Raw genomic sequence first — 22,450 nt, forward strand, 5'->3', positions numbered from 1 at the left:
TTAACTCAGTCGTTGTTCAGTAGCATTTTGTTTAATCTCCATGTATTTGTGGCTTTTCTGATTTTCTTCCTATAGTTGATTTCTAGTTTCATACCGTTGTGGTCAGAAAAGATGCTTGGTATTATTTCAATCTTCTTAAATTTATGGAGACTTGTTTTGTGGCCTAATATGTGATCAATCTTGGAGAATGTTCCATGTGCATTTGAAAAGAACGTGTATTCTTCGGTTTTTGGATGGAATGCTCTGTATATATCTACTAGGTCCATCTGTTCTAAGGTGTCGTTTAAGGCCAATGTTTCCTTATTGATCTTCTGTTTGGATGATCTATCTGTTGGTGTAAGTGGAGTGTTAAAGTCCCCTACTATTATTGTGTTACTGTCTATTTCTGTTTTTATGTCTGTTAATAATTGCTTTATATATTTAGGTGCACCTACATTGGAGTGCGTAGATATTTACAAGTGTTATATCCTCTTGTTGGATTGTTCCCTTGATCATTATGTAATGCCCTTCTTTGTCTCTTTTTACAGTTTTTGTTTTAAAGTCTATTTTGTCTGATATGAGTACTGCTACCCCAGCTTTCTTTTCATTGCCATTTGCGTGGAGTATCTTTTTCCATCCCTTCACTTTCAGTTTGTGAGTGTCTTTAGGTCTGAAGTGTGTCTCTTGTATGCAGCATATATATGGGTCTTGTTTTTTTATCCAGTCAGCCACCCTATGCCTTTTAATTGGGGCATTTAGTCCATTGACGTTTAAAGTAGCTATTGATAAGTATGTACTTACTGCCATTTTTTAACTTTTTTATTTTTTTCCTCAGTGTTTAAGTAGTCCTTCTCTGTTCCTTACTTCTTCTATACAGAATTGATGGTCACTTTAGTTTGACCTCTGTCTGAAAGCTGTACTTTTTAACTACCCTCCTCCCTCCTTTTATGTTTTTGATATCATATCTAACCTCTTTTTTGTGCATTTGTATCCATTATGTTCTAATCGTGGAAATAGATAATTTTTCCTATTTGTGGTCTTCTCTTTTCCCCTTAAATCAGTCCCTTTAACATTTCTTGTAACACTGGTTTCTTGGTGACAAACTCCTTTAATTTTTGCTTATCTGGGAAAATTTTGATCTCTCCTTCCATTTTGAACGATAACCTTGCTGGGTAGAGTATTCTTGGCTGTAAGTTTTTTCCTTTTAGCACTTTAAATATATCGTGCCATTCTCTTCTAGCCTGTAAGGTTTCTGCAGAGAAGTCAGCTGATAGCCTTATGGGGTTTCCTTTGTATGTAACTTGACATTCTCTTGTGGCTTTTAGGATTCTCTCTTTATCTTTAATTCTGGACATTTTGATTATGATGTGTCTTGGTGTGGGCCTCTTTGGGTTTATCTTGTTTGGGGCTCTCTGTGCCTCCTGTACCTGGATGTCTGTTTCCTTCCTTAGGTTAGGGAAGTTTTCATCTATTATTTCTTGAAATAGATTCTCTGCCCCCTTGTCTCGCTCTTCTCCTTCCGGGACACCTATAACACGGATGTTAGTGCGCTTGATGTTGTCCCAGAGGTCCCTTAGACTGTCCTCACTCTTTTTAATTCTTTTCTCTTTTACCTGTTCACCTTGGGTAATTTCTTCTAGTCTTTCTTCCAGCTCACTGATCCGTTCTTCTGTATCCTCTACTTTGCTTTTGAGTCCCTCTAATGAGTTTTTCATTTCCAGTATTGTATTCTTCATTTCTGATTGGTTCTTTTTTATATCTTCCATTTCTTTGTTGACATTCTCACTGAGTTCATCTATTCTTCTCCCCAGATCAGTGAGCATCCTTAACACTCTTAGTTTGAACTCTCTGTCGGGTAGGTTGCTCATTTCTGTTTCACTTAGTTCCTTTTCTGGGGTTTTGTCCTGTTCCCTTACTTGGAATGTATTCTTTTGCCTCCTCATTTTGCCTCTTTCCCTGTGCTTGTGTCTACGTATTAGGTAGGTCAGCCACGTCTCCTGCTCTTGGATAGGTGACCTTATGTAAGTGATGGCTTAGGAGGCTTCCAGTGTGCTTCCCTCAGTTCTCAATGTTCCAGGGTGGCCCCTATGTGGGCTACGTGTGTCCTTCTATTGTGGCCTGTTAGCTCTCCCTATAGGCGCCCAGGGAGGCTGAGTTATGCTCCTGGCCAGCTGTTGTAATGCTCAGCTGCTTGTAGTTGTTGTGGGCCCTTCAGTCTCTTTATCAGGTGTGGGGAGCCCCAGCACAGTTGGCTGTAAGTTCTAATACCACATTTGTGTTGCAGTATTTCTTTTAAGTGAGTAGGCCCCCAGTGTGGCAGGTTGTTAGGCTCAGGGCCTTAGAATTGCTGTAAACCTCTAGCCTATTAGGTCTCTTGTCAGCTCTCTGAGGATTGCAGCTGGGTGGGGTTGGCCTCAGGCACAGGAGCACCCAATTGTTTCAGGCTTTGGAAGGTGGGGCAAACCTCCTATGTGGGTCTTTGAGAAGCACAAGTCTTCTGCAGCTGACAAGCCCTGCCGCCCAGAGGTCCACACACACAGTCAACATAGTCCTGCCCCGTGTGAGTGCCCCGACCTCCCCAAGCGGACCCAGTCTCTCCACGGCGGGAGCCCCACACACTCCGCCACCACCCCACACTCTCCACCCGCTCCTTGTGCACACCCTGCCCCGCTCAAGTCAGCTCAGTTGCCAGGCTGCAGAAAATCCAGTCACCAATCTATGCAGGCCCACACGTTGCCTGAGGGCTTGTTGTTAGGTGGGGCCAGTCTCTAGGGTGGGCTGCCTGCCTTGGCTGAGCTGGATTAAATCGATGCTCTAGCGGGTGGAGCAGACCCTGGGCTAGCAGGTCTCAGGGAAAACTCCAATGGCGTCTGTGTCAGCACGCTCACACCAGGCCACAACAATGGCCGCCGCCAATGTCCCAGTCCCTGGAGAGGTCTCACCCCTCACCGAGATGCACTCAGGGCCTATTAGGTGAGTCTCTTATCACCAAAGCAGTGTGCACCTTTCTTTCTGGTGATTTTAGGATGCTTTCTGGAACGGGTGAGTTTGTACGCGGGCCCTTTAAGAGCCAGTTTTAGTTTCTTTGTGAACCGGGTTTTCTGGGGGTGCTCCCCAATGCTTTAGTAGCAGGCAAAGTCAGATATTATGCCGCTGGTGTCGATTGTGCTGGGTCCACAAAATGCCCACAGCGGGGGCGCTCCCCGGCTCAGGGCCCCGCTCCTCCAGGGAGGCTGCGTACCTGTGAGCTGCTCCCGGCGGCCGGCCCTGACGCTGGCGGCTTGTGAAGGCGGCGTTTTTCCTCTCCGGAAGGGAGTCTCTGCCTCCTGCACCCCAGTTAGGATTGTCCGTTGTTGCAGGAGTTCCTCTCATCCAGTTTTCAGTTCTGTCTCAGGGGTAATTTTTCCACGAGTAGTTGTAAATTGGCTGTGTCCACGGGAGGAGGTGAGTTCAGAGTCTGCCTACGCCGCCATCTTCTTAAAAGACATTTATAATATTATTGTAATAAAGTAAAACGTTAACAAAAATTTAATACATATCAAAGCTACAAATGAAATACATTTTTCTTTGCAAACCTCACTTACAACTACCAGTCTCTCTCTCAGAGCTATCTATACCTGAATATTTCCATTTATGTTTCTATGGATGGTTAACTCCAGAATTATAAATACAGATCTTTCTCGACTTACCATGGGTTTACATCCCAATAAGACCACAGTAAGTGAAAATACCATTAAGTCGAAAATGCATTTAATACACCTAACCTAGCTAACAGCATAGCTTAGCCTAGCCTACCTTAAATGTGCTCAGAACATTAGCCTACAGTTGGGCAAAATCATCTAACACAAAGCATATTTCATAATAAAGTGTTGAATATCTCATGTAATTTATTGAATACTGTACTGAAAGTGAAAAACAGAATGGTTGTATGGGTACAGAATGGTTGTAAGTGTGTCAGTTGTTCACCCTCATGATCAGGTGACCGACTGGGAACTGCGGCTCACTGCTGCTGCCCGGCATCAGGAGAGAGTATCGTACCGCATATCACTAGCCCAGGAAGAGATCAAAACTCAAAATTCGAAGTACAGTTTCTACTGAATACATATCACTTTCACACCATCATAACGTTGAAAACTAGTAATTGCAGTATGGTAAGTAGTGGACTGTCTGTAATATACTTATACGTACAGTCATGAATGGCATAATGACAATATGGTCAATGATGGACCACATATACGATGGTGGTCCCATAAGATTAACACCATTAAGCCTAGGTGTGTAGTAGGCAATACCACCCAGATTTGTGTAGGTACACTCTATGACGTTTGCACAATGACAAAATCACCTAATGATGCACTTCTCAGAATGTATCCCCATCATTAAGCAATGCATGATGGTATATTCTTTGACTTATCAACTTAAGGAAATATTTATTTGTTCTCTGCTATAAAAGAAAAGAAGTTGCTCAATATCTTCACCTTCTTTTGTCCCCTTCCAACATATGTTGTTTTTAAAATCTTCTATTAATTCCCTTTTAAACTTTAATTTCCAGATGTAAACCACTGTTTCTGTTCCATAAAATTCCCCTAACTTCATTTCTCCTAATTTCTTTAGATGAAAAACTTCACACTTGCCTTCTTCTCCTCTTCCACTTCTAATGGCTGCAAGCAACTCCAGAATTTTTACATGTCAATGTCTATAGTATTTGCAATCTTATAATTTTTCCTACTTTGTCTAGTTGGTGGTTAAGAATATCTAAGAATATGAAGAAAATTTACAATTATGCTTAGGTAAATATTATCCTTTGCAGAATCAGTTAGTCTGGTTATGCCTATACAGGAGGACATATAGTAATGGGATTTATTCCTCCAAATCACACTAAAATCAAAAATTCTCTTCCTTCAAAAAGGAAGACTAGTAGTTCAAGAAATAATGGTGAGAATCTTGGAAAGTATTAGAAAGAAATCTCAAGATTACCATTAAGCAGTATGCCTAGCTTGATTAAGTTGTTCTTTTTAATAGTGGACCTATTTCTTTCAGCAACACAAAAGAGTAAAGAAATTTAGAAAAATCACTCTTAAGTAAAACAGGAATTTGTATAATAAAGCCATTGTTCAAAGATGAACAAAGTAGAATGCACTATTTAAAAACAATTTGGACACTCTAAGGAATTCACAGTGTATGGAATGAAACAGTCTTTTCTTAAATGGTTGTCACATTCTAAAGAAAACATTATTCACTTTTCCAAAGGCTCTTTCATGACTTATCTGCAATTTTGTTCTCTGTAAACCAGATTTCTGCATCATAAACCCATTGTGATACAGCATGTTGCTGTCGGCTTTTCCTCATGTTTCTCCTGTACATTCACTAAATTTGTTATAAAACGCAAAGGAAAGGTTTCTTTTACTATAACAAGTATAGTAAGATGTTTTAGGAATGTTTTATAAATAATCCTTAATATATTTTAGGTAAAATATCATGTCACAAATTACCTTAAACTTTAACATTTACCTCAAAACACATCTTACCTAAAAGTAGCTTAGAAAATTTCATTTGAAGTCTTTCATTCTGTTTGAATGGATTAACATTCCTTATAAATATATAACTTTTAATATGCTAAATAACACCTTATTTCATTGGTTAAATCAAAGAATTAAATATGAGAAGAGGGGAACACATATCACCAATGAGTATCTCTTGCTTTCTCAGAATAAGCTTTGTAATTATACTAGTACAAGTACTATTTTCTGGTGATTATCAAATCACAAATAACAAAGCATTTTGTGGGCCTTATATGCAGTATATTAGCATAAGTGCACTCAACTCTTGGGTATTTGGTAGAATGTGGGTAATATAACCCAGACATGACAGTTTTAAATATATTATAACATTATAGAGGAGATAAAATGTAGTTAAAAATTACATATTAAAAAAAAACTATACAATTGATAGAAGCTACACTTGTTACAGTCAATAACTAGCTTTGTTATAGCATGTCTCATTTTGAAAATCCAGAGAAAAAAATTAAAATAAGCACACACAACTTACTAAATTCCTCTTAACTTATTCAATTAACTGTGCTCATTAAGGAGGAAAGAACATGGTTTTTAGTTCACTTTGGATCTTTTTCTTGAATTTTGGAATTTTCCACGAGAATCCACTGAATATGCTAATCTAACTGTATACTAAGTTAATTGTGTGTATAGCATGAATGTTTAGCGCAAAATGACTCACAACCTATCCCAAAACTATTAGCAGGACCTATCAATTTTTGTATAGGTACATCTATATACCTATACATTTACATCCTACCTGTATATTTATATAACTTTATCTATATATTTATCTAATTTTCTCTCTATCTAAATCTATATACCTATGTATGTATGTATCTATTTATTTATACTCGTCATCCATATCACTATGCTATATATGTCTACAAGCTCCACATCTATCTCTAGCTCTATTTTTATAGTAGCTTATTTTCCCCAAGATATAAATACTTGAGGACATCCAGCAGGTCAAAATAATGATAATAAATCAAATCTGTATTCCTCTGGCTCTAACTGTACCCATCCTGCAAGAACTCCAGCTTCCTCTAATTTCTCTCAATTAGTTCAGGGATCCCTCAGGGAGGATATTCTATTTACACAAAGAATGCACCTTTGACGACAGTGGCATTTGTGATTTTATTCTTTTTCCAGAGCTATAGAGAAATATCTTTTATTGCTGGTGACACTTCAAAGCTGCCAACAAAACCATTTAAAAGCCTAATATCCTTGCCTTTTCTTATTTTTCCATTCTGGATATAGGCTATTTAAACCAGTGTGAGATCACCATGTCTGTTGTAAAATGTATAGTCATCCTGTAGAAATCCTAAATAGGGAACAAATGTTCTGTTTCCCATTTAGGGAATGCTAATTAATGTATAAAGCATTAAGCCCAGTGCTCTTTTTTCCATACCTTAAAGAAATTTTATAAATCAACTTTATTAAGGTGTCATTTGCATTCAGTAAAATCCTCCCATCTTAAATGCACAGTTTGATGAGTTTTCACAGATGTATAAACCCATACATATTTGTCAGCTAGGGCTGTCACAAGAAAATACCACAGATTGGGCAGCTTAAAAAAACAGAAATTTATTTCTCACTGTTCTGGAGGCTAGAAGTCCAAGATCAAGGTGCCAGCAGGTTTCGTTTCTCCTGAGGCCTCTCCCCTTGGTTTGCAGATGGCCATCTTCTCTCTGTGTCCTCATGTGGCCTTTTCTTGTGTGTGTGTACCCCTGGAGTTTCTTCCTCTTTGTGTAAGGACACCAGTCCCATTGGATTAGGACCCCAACCCTTATGACCTCATTTAACCTTAATTACTGCTTTAAAGACTCCTATCTCCAAATGTAGTCACATTGCGGGTTATAGCTTCATCATATGAATTTTGGGAGAACATGATTCAGTCTATAACACCATATAATGACCACTGCAATCTAAAGAACAGTTCCGTCAACCTAAAAAGTTTTTTTACTCGGATTTGTAAATATCTCCACCAAACCACCCACTCAACCCTGGTCCCAGACAATCACTGCCACTTCTAGAATTTCATATGAAGGAATCACTGAGTATACTTTTTTGGCCTGGTTTCTTTAACTTAGTACACATTTATGTTTTTGAAATTTGTCCATATTTTTGCTTGTATCAGTACTTTATTGCATTTTGTGGCTGAATAGTATTCCAATGTGTATACCACAATTTCTTTATCTATTGACCTATTGATAGATATTTGGGTAGTTTCTAGCTTTTGGCTAATATGAATAAAGCTTCTATAAATATTTATGTATAAGTCTTTATTTAGATATACATTTTCATGTCTCTTGCATAAATACCTAGGATTTGTGGGTCATGCGGTTAGTATATGTGTAATGTATGGTTAATGTGTATTGAGTATATGATTAATACATGCTTAAATTTATATATAAAAATGTTTTATATATAAATTATGACAATTATGACATATATATTATGACAAAATGTTTTTCAAAGCAGTTGTACTATTTTGCCCATTTTTTAAAAAAGACTATCGTTTTCCCAAAAAGTTAACTTGGCACATTTGCTAAAAAATCAATTGACTATATATGTATATATGTGTCAATTTATTGATAGCCTCTATTTTTTTATATTGATCTAAAAATCTATTTTTATTCCAATATCATAATGGCTTAATTATTCGTTTTTACAGTACCTCTTTTATGATAGTGTAAGTTCTCTACAGTTTTTTCTTTACTCAAAAATTTTTTGATTATTCTAGATTATTTTGTATTACTATGGAAAAGCTACACTAAGATTGTCAATTTCTATTTAAAAATCTTGATGACAATTTTTATTGGAATTGTGTTAAATATATAGATGAATTTGGAAGAGAATCTATATCTAAAGAATCTTGGCTGTTCCAATCAAGAAAATGGCACTTTTTCTATTTATTTAGATCTTTTCAAATTTAAATTTCACAAATGGGTAGTTGGAAGAGAAGAGTATTTTAATACTCTTATCAGATAATTATGGCTGTGTTTCTTTGATACTACACCCAAACCGGGCAAGTTGGAGTTGCTTAAAAGTTTAGTTGTAATGTGTAATCTGAAATCATATAAATGAACCGTTTTTACCCTGTTACATTAAAATCCATTGATCTATTTTACACTTTGAGTAGATTTTTTAAATCATGCATAATTGTGTAACATCATGAATTGCTTACTTAGAAAATGTTGGTTCACTGCGTATTGCAAATTTTGTAAATGCTGACACATTTCATTACATGATATTGTTGGGAGGCAGTGTGCCATAGACCTCTTACACTTGTACATACTGCGCTGAGTGTGCAAAAATTTCAAGGCTGTGACCTCAAGTTCTATCATGTAAGCCACTTTTCAGGATTGTTTATGCAGGTGTAAATACAGGGGTAAGGTAATGCATAATAGGAATGTATCACATAATATTTAGGGAATGTGTCATAGAGGATTCTGTAAGCTCAGAGTTCCTTTCCCATGGTGGACTCAATGAATGTGCAGGCTCTCTCTTAATTATCCTTTACTGATGTTTTTACTACTGTTTTTCTGTGAGTGATAGTCTGTTGTGTCTGAACCAGTAGTCTGATGTCTTCTGTCAAAATTCATAGAGTCTGTAAGGCTAAATTACTAGCTTATATACCTCTTTTGGTAGGAGATCTCCTGCTTCTAGCTCTCCTTTGTATTGTCAAACTTACTAAAATAGGGTAAAATCCAAATAGTTCTGGCAACGAGGATAGTATGCTGACATTAACATAACTTTCTGGTAGGGGCAGGAGTAGGGTACTGTGGGCTGATCAGTAGAATTTGAAGGAAACCCCTGGGAATTAGTAGCAGACATGTTGACCAAACTCTATGGTCAACTGGGTAATAAACAGTCCCTCATTTTTGTTGTTTTTTTGCCTATTGTTGGGAAGGAACTAGGGACAAGGTTGTAAGACACGTTAACAGGAGGTAAGCTCAAAGACAGCTGCCCAGGCTTGGACTACTGAAATGAAGAAAATATTCTCAATTACTTTCTATGAATTTGCTTAATTACAGGGCATCTTAACCAGAAATCAGTGGACTCAGGAAATTTGTGGATGAGCTTCATGGGCTACGAATCCCTGAAATTACATATGAAATTATTTGACTTTTTTTTGATAAAATACAATCCATAAATTTTGAGATTAGCAAGAGGATCTATGATTCCAAAAAGATTCATTAGATCAGTAGGAATTGACTCTTTATATGAAACTCAAAATAGTTTGCAGCACTTTTATGGATATACTTCAAATTTGCTTAACCTCATTGAAGAGTACTGCCTTAACATGTAAAAACAAAGATACACACAGACACACAAAAAACCCTCTTTCTGTATCTACTTCAATTTCATTCCCATAAATCAATACTGTGGTAACACAGTTTCTGTTCTTAGTCTAGTCATTTTAATGAGTGATACATATCAGAAAGATTAAGTAGTTTGTTTATATCTGATTTGCAGTTAAGTACAAAGACATCACTAAAAGACTGTTATTTTCAACTATTCTTTCTTTAAGCAGACTTTTCCAAATGATCATCAACTTAAAAATGGCTGAAGCTGGGGTAAGGATCCCATAGCACATGGCAGCCTCTCTGGGAGCTCTGAGAAGCCCCTCCAGGAGATTCATATGTCTGCTTCCCAAACTTCTGCTTGATGGCAGTACAAATGCAAGGATGAAGTAATTTTAAAACTTGCAAGCAGGAAAAAAATACTGGTGTGATGAAGAAACCTAGTCTTCAATCCTTATAGTAGCCATTTATACCTATCTCTGTATATTTCACCCTTCTAAATCTCTCATTTTTACTAAATTTATTATCTAATATTCCCTGTTTTTGTCATAATGTCACCTGATTAAGCTATTGATAATAATGCTTCATTGGACTTATTTTTTATGAATAATTAGTAGTCACACAATTGGTTGTATCTCTGGTCAGTAAAAGGGTCTTACAGAGTAAATATAAAAAGGGCTGAGAACAATGGAATATTATTCAGCAACAACATAGATGGACCTTGAAGATATTATGCTAAGTTAAGCCAGACACAGAAAGACAAATATTGCATGATTTCACTTATATTTGGGATCTAAAAAAGATGAACTCACAGAAACAGAGAGATAAATGATGGTTAGCAGGGGCTGTGGGGTGGGAGCAAAGGGGAGATATTGATCAAAGTATACAAACTCTCAGTTATAAGATGAATAAGTTCTGGAGACCAAATATACAGCATGGTGACTATAGGTAATAACAATGTGTTATATATCCGAAAGTTGCTAAGAGAGTAGATTTCAAGTGTTCTTACCACACACACACACACACACACACACACAGACAACTATGTGAGGTGATGGATAAATTAATTAACTTGATTATGGTAATCATTTCACAATGTATACATATATCAAAACATCATGTCGTACATGTTAAATGTAATGATTTTTATTGTCAATCATACCTTAAAAAAGCTGGAAAAAAATAAATACTAGCTTTTTCATCCATAAAAAACTAAAATAAAAATAAAAGGGACTGAGGTAAACTGTACTGGGTGGTAAAGAGTAGGAATAGGAAATAAGTATTCAGCTTCAAGTGTTTTTATACTAACATACATGAACATCAGCTTAAATTGAAGATAATTTAAATGTCCAAGTTGATTTTTTAAGATAAAGATACTGCATATATTTCCACATGTTTCAAATAAAATTTCTCTGTTTGTGGATATATGAATATTGTGAGGAAAATATTCCAAGTAGATTTTCACCAAAATTGCAAAGTGTCAATTTTGGTCTTTTTCCCCATAGATTGTAACCGAGCTCTGCGGATGTTATTTGGATGTGATCCAATTGTGTTTGTGGATCCAGCTGGCAGACCATTTGCTCTCTGAATATAGCGCTAATGCAACTGAACAAAGAATTAGCCCCCATGAAGGAAAGAAGCCTAGCCAGTAGCTTTTAAGTGAGAGATGAGAAAGCCAAGGGAAATCGTTGTAGAGAGAGAACAATTAGGTGCCTGCTGCCCTATGTGCTGTCATGGCAACCTCTCACCCAAGGTGTGCTTACTATTTTGAAAAACTGGAATTTCCCATGAGGTACTGTAACATCCCACAAGGCATGTGAAGGAGGGCCTTTCATTTAAATCCACGTATTTTATAATTTTTATTATTAAATTTTTTGTTGTTTTTGTTTTATTTTGACAAGTGCAATTTTAAAAAATTTAGCATAATTAAAAAAATGCTGGTTCCCATGTTCCACCCTCAGAAGCTCCATCATTATTATTCCTCAAGCCATCGGACTCTGATTTTTCCCAAATCTCAAGGAAATTTCCCCCAACATATCAATAAAATATCTAACATATTATTATTATATATTAAAACTGCCTTTGCATGCATAATATATTTATCCATCAAAATAAGCTGGCACGGGTATTAATCTAACAGAATATGTTACTTTGGCCCTAATAAAGCATCTTAATATTAAATTAAAATTATGCACATTGAAAATGACATCTTCTTGGCAGCTTCTTCAGACTCCCCACTAAAATACCTATAAAGATGTCAAATGTTCAAAATTCATAACGATATAGAGAACTAAGATTTAGAAAAAAAAATAACTAGCACTGGAATTGCTAGGATCCTTCATTAATTTCAAGTTGATGAAACAGAATTAGGAAGAACATCTGGAAACCACCATGCTATGGTCATTCTTGGAAAATTATAAGCCCAGCTTCCTGAAAGTGAATAGCAAGGTCCAGCTGAATCAGCAGAGAATCAGGGCAAGGCAGAATGCCAACCCCCCACTTAATTACCCCACCCTACCCCAATCAGTGATTTTTAATTTCTCTAGTCATTTTGAGAATTAAACTCTTATTTGTCTTTTGACAAAAGTATTGCCTTCTAAGTGTCAGGCACTGTGGCAATAAATTATGTTCAGGAGAAAAAAACTTTTTGCAAAGCATTTGGCAACATGTAGCAACTACAAATAAAGTGACATGAGTAGTACTGAAATACCAAAAGTCCTGCTTGCAGTGCATTATATGGATTAAAGATTTTCACATACACCTATGTTCCGAGTGAAGGTAATAATAATGTTTAAGATGATCTTATTTCAGGACTGTGGAGTAAACCAGATGAAAGATTGTTTTTCACTGGGCTTGGCTAGGAGCTGGGAACTTCAATCAGTATTTGAGGTGAAGATCTGAATAGGCAACTATACCAGCCTCTAAACTGACAGCGGAGAATAGTGTGTTGGTAGGAAATGGCATGATATATCTATCCTCCATTGAGAATAAATATAGAAAAGATAAAATCATGTAAAATATAAATTTAGAAAATACTGAGATTTCAGAGGAAATATTTTAAAATATGTATGTGTTTGCAAATTAATTTTGAAGTCGAGTTATTCTAGTTAATTTTCTTTGATTTTAAAACCCTTCCTCACAGATATCTGCATTTATTTGTATTTTGACATTTACAAATAATTTAGTCTTGATTGAATTCTAGCTCCCTTACTTCTTAGCTGTATGATCTGGAAAGCATTTATTTTATTTAATAGACATTTAATAAAGCTAGCTATATGTCTGGCTTTAAAAATATTAACTAATCTAATTTTCATAACAACCTTTGAAGTAAGTATATTTCTACTTACCTACAAAGAAACTGAGGCCCAAGGTCATGGCTAATGAGGGGTGGAGCCTGGCTCCAGCCTCCAGGCTCTTGGCCGAGATGCTACACTGCCTCTGACATCAGCTATACTGACCTGTCTCACAGACGTCATGCGGGGACTGAAAGAGAAAAAAGTTCACAACTTCTTAGGAATAGATCTTGTACACCTTAAATTTGCAATAAATATTAGCTTTAAAAGTGAACATGCTTATAAATAAAAACTAATATAATTAAAAATTCAGTGTAACATTACACAAGTCACAGAATCAAATTTATAAAAGCATATCTGCAGCAAAAATAATGAATGAGATATACCACAATGTGTGTAGTAGGACTTTAGGTGATATATGTGGATATGCACGTGTGTGTGTGTATGTAATTTGTTTTTCCTTTAGACTTGTAACAAGTCGAACAGTGAAATCTGGATTATTAAAAAGTGGCCAGTGAATAATGAACTTAACAATCAGTCTCTGTATCTACTTCTCTGTGTATAATTAATTGAGACACTAACCTAGGAATTATTGTTTAGAATACGTAAAATAACAAAGCAGTTGAAACTCCTGCTCTGTTCTCTGATTTATTTATTTATAAGAGAGCAAATCTGAGGGTCTTTGCTGGATAATGCAAGAAATAGGAAAATATATTGATGGGTGGATTGGCAGATAGACGGAAAAATGGAGGGATGGATAGACTGACTTGAATTATAAATTATAAAGTTCTGCGCCATGTCCTAAGAAACTGAAAGACTTTCAAAAAGCAAATTGTATTTTTAAATATTTAAAATTATTTCAGAAGAGTAATGCTTAAAGGTGAGGGGATTTAACTTGGAAAGATAAATCTCTTGAAGGGCCTGATAACTATTTTTAAATATTTGAGAATGTTCATTTACTATTCATGTAAAAGAATGATTCTTAGGATGTTCCCAAAAGAAGTCAATCAGATGGGAACTAAGAGCAGTAAGATCCTACCCATTATTAGGAAGATATTTGAGTTCCTGACGGCTAGGTATTTATGCATTCATTGAAGAATGACTTCTTGTCAGGAATATGGTAGAGAGATCAAACAACTGACAGATAATTGTGCTGGGTGAACTTTAAATTCCCTTTAAATGTTGTCATTCTCTGGTTCTGTAAGCAAATGGAGAGGATGACACAGCATGTTCTGGTGACTCCTGGATTCAGTGCGTGTACTGTTTGGCTTCGTTATCCTTCACTACTGTACTTCAGCAGGAATTCCAAAGCAACATGGCTGCAAACTTTTCCAAAACCTTAAAGCTGGAATACAATTTAGAGATTATTCAATCTAACCACTTTATTTGAATTATTCAAATTTTTGGTTGGGGTTGCAAAAAATGAAGTTTAGAAAGGTAAACTTCATTGACGAAGGTTGATCAGTCAGTGGCCAAATCATGATGAGGAAATACATCTCTTTAGTGGCTGTTAATTTTAATCCTGCTGTGCTTGTGCCTAAAAGTGAGCCCTGTTTCTGACTCTGTTCATGCCATCTGCATATGATGCCAAAGGTATTTTGGGACCTTGAAAAGTAGCAGCCTAAGAGGACAAGCCAACATTTTGAGGTTGTCAGAGTGAAATAAGGGAAGAATGTACAACCTTCTTAATATTACAGAAACTCTTATTTCACCAACCCTGAAGCTGTCCCATCTGCATCTGTCTCACTCACTTTGTCAAATAAGAAACAGCATAACGTCAAATCACTTTTATAGAGATTTTCTTTCACCTAAAACCATCCTGACTCAGGAATAGGAAAAAGACAAATACAAGAATATGAGGTAACCGATCTTGGATGATCTGTTAAAATATGCTATACATTTAGGTTTTATACTATGTAATAGGTAACAAACGACCCTACAAAGGTGAGTAAAATTGTTATATTTACTTTTTATTTCTTGCTTCACTCCAGTAAAACATGAGGGAATGATTTATAGGGAGCTAGGAGATTATTGCCATAGATTGGATACAAAATGTCAAAAGCCTTAAGTAGTAGGGATGAAAAGAGGAGAATGATTAGCAACATATGTAAGATATAAAATCAGTAGTACATGGTTTAATACATACATTAGGAGACAAAGAAAGACTCAAGCATTATTCAAATTTCTGGTTGGGATAGTGAAATTTATGATTGGGGGAAGAATAGTAGGAGGTGTTAGAGTGAGATAAATATTTTAGGGATAGATGAGGATGTTTATTCTGGATGTGTTTAGTTTAAGATATCCATGGAAAAATCCAAATTGAGTTATTTTGTTGAAATTTAAATAGATGAATCTGAAACTCAGGGTGGAAAACCAGCTATGAGAGTAACCATTTGAGAAAATAAGCATATAGATAATAAGCAAAACTATGAGTCTGGATGTGATTACCCCAGAAAAATAGTATGAAGGGAAGAGAATAATGTATTGAAAACCCGGGGAATGCAGCTGTTAGGGGCAGGAGGAATAACTCTCCCCACCACTGACGTTTCCTTGCCCATGGAAGGAGTTCTTCTAGCCTAGCACTCCTGTCCTTTTCTGTCTTCTAAACACTTCCTCCATCAAATTGGCGCCTCTAGAAGAAGAAGTGAGCATGCATATTTTGGATGCTTTCACTTTCTCTCTTCCTTTCGAGTGTTAGCCTATTTGTAGAGAACATGTCTTGCCCTGCTCTGTGCCTGGGATGTCAGAGCCCTGACCGCTACAGGGGGTGTGTACCAAGCAAAGCTACCTCCTCCATTACTAAATTTAACAGAGAAAGAAACAGAAAGAAATGAAGGAAGGAAGGAAGGGTAATTTTTTTCTTCTTATATCTGCCTGAAACTTTATATTTTTTTCTCAATGGCGTCATAACCTAGAGGATTTAGAGAAGTATTATTTATTGGGCTCCTACAAACCTCCAACAAACATGAACATATCAGGAGCAGGCAGAAGATGCTGGGCCCATGAAGCAGATGGGAAAATTATTGTTACAGGGGCAAGAGCTACAGGATCCTCTGCTGTAGCAGCAGAGTCTCTGGGAACTGAGAAACAAGTGGACATAAGCTTCCTCTCCTAATCTCCAACACATCCTCTACTAGGAAGGTTGTGCCCTATACAAAGAGGTCACCTTTACAGAACTTCCATGTTATGGCAATGAGTATGTTTTCTTAAAACAAGCAGCTATTGGTTTCCTGGATGGCATATACAGAATCCTGTTTAGCTTCTGCAGACTACTCAAGCAGACTATTATTATTATTATTTTTGTGAGGAAGATCGGCCCTGAGCTAACATCTGCCAATCCTCCTCTTTTTGCTAAGGAAGACTGGCCCTGAGCTAACATCCATGCCCATGTTCCTCCACTTTATATGGGATGCTGCCACAGCATGGCATGATAAGCGGTGCATCAGTGCACGCCCAGGATCTGAACCTGTGAACCCCGGGCCGCCGCAGTGGAGCGCGTGCACTTAACTGCTTGCACCACTGGGCGGGTCCCAAGCAGACTATTAATTTTGTTTGACTTTGCTCGGACAAATTGTTTTAATTAATTGATTTAATAAAAGCGGACGCATTCTATGTAGCAGATAGTGTTATAGGTATTAACCGTTGTAGATGCTCCTTCATTTCAGTTTCATATGATTCATGGAATGGAAAGGAGCCATTTGATGTACTTACATCTCTTCTTTCTATTAGATCAATAAAGACTCTGTTACAAGCTGTGCTCCGGCGTGAAAAAAAAAAGAGAATGAGCTAGCAATTGACATCTTATATTGGATAGTCACTTACAAGCTTAAGACAGCTATTATTTTTCCTTTCTGAAAGTACTATACTACTAATATAGAAAAAGGTCAGGGTCCCATAATATAGCTGAAATTATAATTTGTTTTTATCTTAATATAATAATCTAAATGCCACTGTGCATACCCAAAGGTCAGTTTTAATACCTTTTCCCTTTAGGGTAAAGACATGAAGCTCTAATATTTTTTTTTTCTTAAAAGTAAGGGTAATGCATTTTGATGAAGTAAATTCTACTTCAGGGCTTGTTTATTTCAATAACAATGCAGCCCATGCAAAGGGAGAAACACAAGACATAAGCACAAACACTAATCCCTAGAAGCTCTGAAATGGCTGGAATATCTCTTTTCAAGATGAGTTCATGCAGCATAATACTGAGCAAAACAATATGCCATTGATTATTACATGCCTAATTTAACAGCTCTCTCTTCAAGATTCCAGAATTTCATTACTTTCTAGATCTATTATTACAGACAAAAAGATTTTGATTCTCTCAGAAAATATATGTTTATCTCTCAAAAGATAGATAGATGATATACTATAAGCATAAGCATATTGTTAATAGGCAAATCTTTGTCTGGATGTGATTATCCAAGAAAAAGAGCATGGAAGGAAGAGAAGAATGGATTGAAAACCTAGTAAATGATGGAGATAGATCTATGTCTATATCTATATCTATATCTCTATATATAGAGAGAAAATATTTATCCTTTTATATATGTATATACTTATATACATATATAAATTACAAATACTAAACTGTATAAATTGTTCTCTCTCTCCTAAGGTTATAGCTATTAGTAAGATATTAAAATTAGAAGGGTTGCTATATTATGAACTTTCAATTTCATGTCTTCCCATATTAGGTTTGAGGACAGATTTTCCTTCTCTTCCAGTATCAATTCTAATAAATTTTGCCTCACTCCATGGCATTTGTGACAGACAATGTGATTGAATTCTTATTCATATTCTGAATTAGACTAGTCTGTGCTGACCCACTGACCCATAACACATTAGCTCAAATTGGACAAACATATGACGTGATATTTGCCAACATATTCCTATACTTAAAAGGTTGAAATTGTTTAATATTTCTTGAGTCTGAATTCTTCTAATTTTGTACATTTTTGAGTGCATGTGTGTATACACACTGTCTCATGTCTATAATTATTATTTCTACAGAATGTTGGCTTCTATGAAAAGTAAACTGATGGCTTTTCCCATTGGATTTTCAATCTTGAAGAGGGAGAAATGATATGTGAATTCATTAAATCACTAGATATTTTATTGGATTACTGCCCCAGAGGACAGACATTAATATGTCTAAAGCTTAAAGTATAATCTTGATGGCCAAATATTATGGATATTACGGCATTTAATACAGTGGCCTGTGGATGTAGAGCAAGAAAAATAACCTTTGATAATCATTAGTGAAAGATCTGATCATAACATTTTTATAATTTTCCCTAGCAAAATGACCATTCATACTCAAAAAATATTTATCATATGAATTTTGCCTTTCAGATACAAAGTAGTTTTTTAATATGGAGATACTCTCACCATTTCAGTTTTCAAGGGCTAGATACATAGCTTTCTTTAGGAATTGAACGCTGATATTTGTATTTTTAGACAAAGAGCAAGATCAGATCTTTATAAGCAGGGAACTATATCTTTTCTTTTTCAGTATATGATTTGGCTCTCATTTTTGAAGAAGAAAACAATGTTTACAAAAATCTTTTTGGTAATCGAATGTAAACAACTATTAATATTTCAGAATAATTCTATAACAAGTTTAATTTAACTTGTTAAAATTTACTGTGCTTCTCTATTTTGTAATAATACTTTCATAAACAGTTATATTTCTTCTATATTTAGATTATCCTATTATTTAAAAATGAAAATTTCCATAAAAAAGATTGTTTAGAAGAAACTATTAATATTACCTATATAATAAATATATCCACTATGGGTGAAGGTATGTTCAGTTAATGTTTATTGATTTTGTATGCCTAATACCCTTTTCCTATTTTTATGATATTATGGCTTCTTGTCTTGCCCTGAATCATAAGGATGGATATGAGACTAAAACTGTGGTGCTTGTAATAGTTTACCTCCCTGTCTAAGGTGATTGAGCCAATGAGCAGGACTTTGATCTAAATTAGACTTATGAGCATTCTTCCTTGGAATTCTTCAAACTCAATCTAGAATAAAAATCTGATTTTGCTCTAATTGTGAAATTTTAGGTATGTGAGACAAGTAGTTGTTTGTAAACATGACCCCAACGGCCCTGAAAGAATGAAGCCATTATCCAGGGGAGAAAATGGAGAGGAGACATAAGAAGAAGAAAATCCTAAAGGCATCAGAATCTGGTTCCAGTTATTTCTGATAATGTCTTTAACCTTATCCTTCACACAGCTTGTATATATGAGTCAATAAGCTCTGTTATTTCCATAAACAAGTGGATTTTGTTACTTTCAATTGCATGGACCTTGAACAAAACATGGCTAAGGGCAGAGGAGAGGGGGAGAGAGGGATCAGGGGGCATGGAGGGAAAGAGAAGATCTGTTCCTGAAAGCACAGCTTATTACTTTCAGATTCAAAAGGCTTGAGTGGCCACTCATGTACTTCTGATGTTTTTGGTTTACCCAAAGCGATATATCATCCTTGGTGACTCCTTGACCTTTCTTCCCACTGGAGGAGTGTGAGCAGCATCTGAAGCACCATTCCCAGAGCTTGTTTCAATCCTACCTCTTGTCCTGCAACCTCTAAACACCACTTAACAGGTAGGACAGTGGTGTTCCCCTCGTCTTACCCCTTGCCCATCACTTAAGTAAGAATTTTTCTAGAGGATCCTGAAGAGTCTTCTCATATCCCCTAACCAAGCCCACAAATTGCCCTTGCCCATCTCTTCTAAAAAGCCATGTGTCAAACAGCATCTCATCCTTCTTGCAAAAATCTGTCAAGAACTGTAAGGGTTTGAGATTTTATTTTCTTTAAAACCAAATAAGTTAGCCTGCTGGCAGAATATACAAGATTCTTGGGTCAAAGAAAAGGGACTTTATTGCACATAACATAACATAGTTAACAGCACAAATTTCATGTTCATATTGGTTCCCCTTGCCCTCAAGTCTCAGGAGAGTGATGCTAAGACAGGTCCAGGGGATAGTGCACACAGTGAAACTCCATCACAGTTGAGGAACCCCAAGCTAAGGAAGCCCTGATGTTTTGTAAGGGGTCTGTAAGCAAACCTGTCCAACCGGACGGAGACATATATATATATTACGTTGTATAATAAATCTATAACCATCTTCCAAGTTTGTTCACTATACGAATATCCTTGAAAACATAGTCTTGAACAAAGGTTGTCAACGCCTCTACTGAAAGATATGCAGAAATATGAGGGACTTATAGAGATTAGTTTCCTAACAGTCTTTTTTTTCTTCCTGTCAATATCACTGAAATAGCCCGAGTCATTATGATCTATATTTGTGAAGGTCTGAACTTTGTTGCAGTTGTCAGTTATACTTTTAAAATATAAATCAGATTATACCATTGTATTTGGGAAGAAGAAATCTTGTTTCTTTAGTTTTACAGGACCACAGATGGAGAGGAGTTGTGCTCCAGAATAGATTATACCCAGACCCTCACTCCTCACTGATTTAGATGATTTAGGTAGTGAAATTTGAGACTTTTGAATTGAAGAATTTAAATGGCATTTTGGACTTTGAGTTGATGCCATAATGAGATGAGACCTTTGGGGACCCTGGGATGAGGTGAATGTATGTTGCAGTTGGAAGGTACATGAACCTTTGGAGCTATAGGGAGGACTGTGGAGCCCGAATGGCCTCCCAAAGTTGTCCACATCCTAAACCCTAGACTTGTGAATATGTTACATTATGTGGCAGAAGGGATTCTGCATGTATAATTAGGGGTACAGATGTTATATAAAGAAATTAGTCAGGATTATCTGGGTGGACCAAATCTAGTCACATGAGTTCTTGAAAGTAGAGAACTTTATCTAGCTAGAGAAGAAGATATGTGCCATAAGGTGAGGTCAGAGAGATGTGAAGTGTAAGATGGATCTGAAGTGGTGGTGTTGGTTTGAAGATGGAGGGGGCAATGCGGTAAGGAATGTAGGAGGCCTTAAAAAGCTAAGTGAGTCTTCTGACTGACAGCAAGGAAATCAGCAAGAACTCAGTCCTACAGCTGCAAGGATATGAATTCTGCCAACAACATAAATGAGATTGGAAGTGGATTCTCCCCAGAGGCTTTGAATGACACCAGCTGACACCTTGATCTTTGCCTTGTGAGACCCAGAATAGAGGAACTGGCAGATCTCACCTGGACTTCTGACTTATAAAACTGTGAGATAATAAATGTGTGTTGTTTAAAGCCATACAATTTGTGTCTATTTTATATGGCACCGATAGTAAACAGATACACTTCCAGCTTTGAATTGGAATGGGAAGAAAGCTTTAAATTGGCCATTTGTGTGTAAAGTCACAAAAAAGTTATAGAATCTGCTGGCCATTTCATGAAGACATGGAAAATAGAGAGTTTGATCTATGACAATTGAGAGCAGTGTTCAGAGGAATTAAAAAGAAACTTCTGAAATTAAACCTCAATACATGGAGAATCCTTAAACAATTGATATTTGAGAAAAACAAATTGGAGACATAAATGCCCACTGTGAACATGGATAAGTATAATGGGGTATGTTCACAAAATATTTACAGCAGTTAAAAACAAATGAAATATTTCTCTATAAATCAACATTAATGATTCTTGAAAATATGAGTTTACATAAAATAAGCAAATTTCAGAGGGATAAATGAGGTATGTTGTAATTTAGCCTTGCATAACAATGTAAGGACATTACATTTTAGAAGAGAGATGGGGATCTATTAAAAACTTTCGAGTACAAGATGGCATGATCTGACATATTTTACAAGTATCACATCAGTGGTGAAGATACTTGGTAGAAAGACAAGGGAGAGTAATTAGTGAACTACACAATGATTCAGGCTAGTGATGATAGAAGTTTGTTCCAGGGTGGTAGCAGTGGAGGTGAAGAGATGTGCTTACATTCTGAATGGACTGTGAAGGTAAAGTTGGCACAATCTGTTCCTGCTTGGAATGTGAGAAGTGGGAGTTTGAGAGGAATCAGCGAATACTCCACGTATTTTGGTCTGAGCAACAAAAAGGATAGAACTGTCGTTAATTGTGATGGGGAAGACTATAGGAACAGTAGGTAGGAGAATATTATCTCATAACTCACTGTGGTCCTATATCTTTGATTCATCCCTGATTGAACTCTGAATGATACAGTAGTCATCAGCATATGGATGATATTTAAAGCAAAGAGGTTGAATGAGATCATACAGGATGTAAGTTTAGATGGACAAGACTCCAAGTACTGAGTCCTGGGAGGGCATTCTAAAGCTTGTTAATAACAGAGATGAGAAGAAATCAGCAAAGAAAACCA

At 36.3% G+C, this 22,450-nt stretch overlaps 1 long non-coding RNA gene across 1 annotated transcript in view; it reads left to right on the plus strand.

Moving 5' to 3' along the window:
* Window positions 1–2,783: 2,783 nt before the first annotated feature.
* LOC147915781 (uncharacterized) overlaps window positions 2,784–22,450 on the plus strand; it is a 109,966-nt gene continuing 90,299 nt past the window's right edge. Inside the window, exon 1 of the long non-coding RNA XR_015553778.1 lies at window positions 2,784–2,952. This is a non-coding gene — a long non-coding RNA (uncharacterized LOC147915781). The remainder of the gene's footprint in view (window positions 2,953–22,450) is intronic.

This window comes from Ceratotherium simum, chromosome 12 (assembly GCF_057802395.1).
Source record: "Ceratotherium simum simum isolate JZ-2026a chromosome 12, ASM5780239v1, whole genome shotgun sequence".
Taxonomy (NCBI): domain Eukaryota; kingdom Metazoa; phylum Chordata; class Mammalia; order Perissodactyla; family Rhinocerotidae; genus Ceratotherium; species Ceratotherium simum.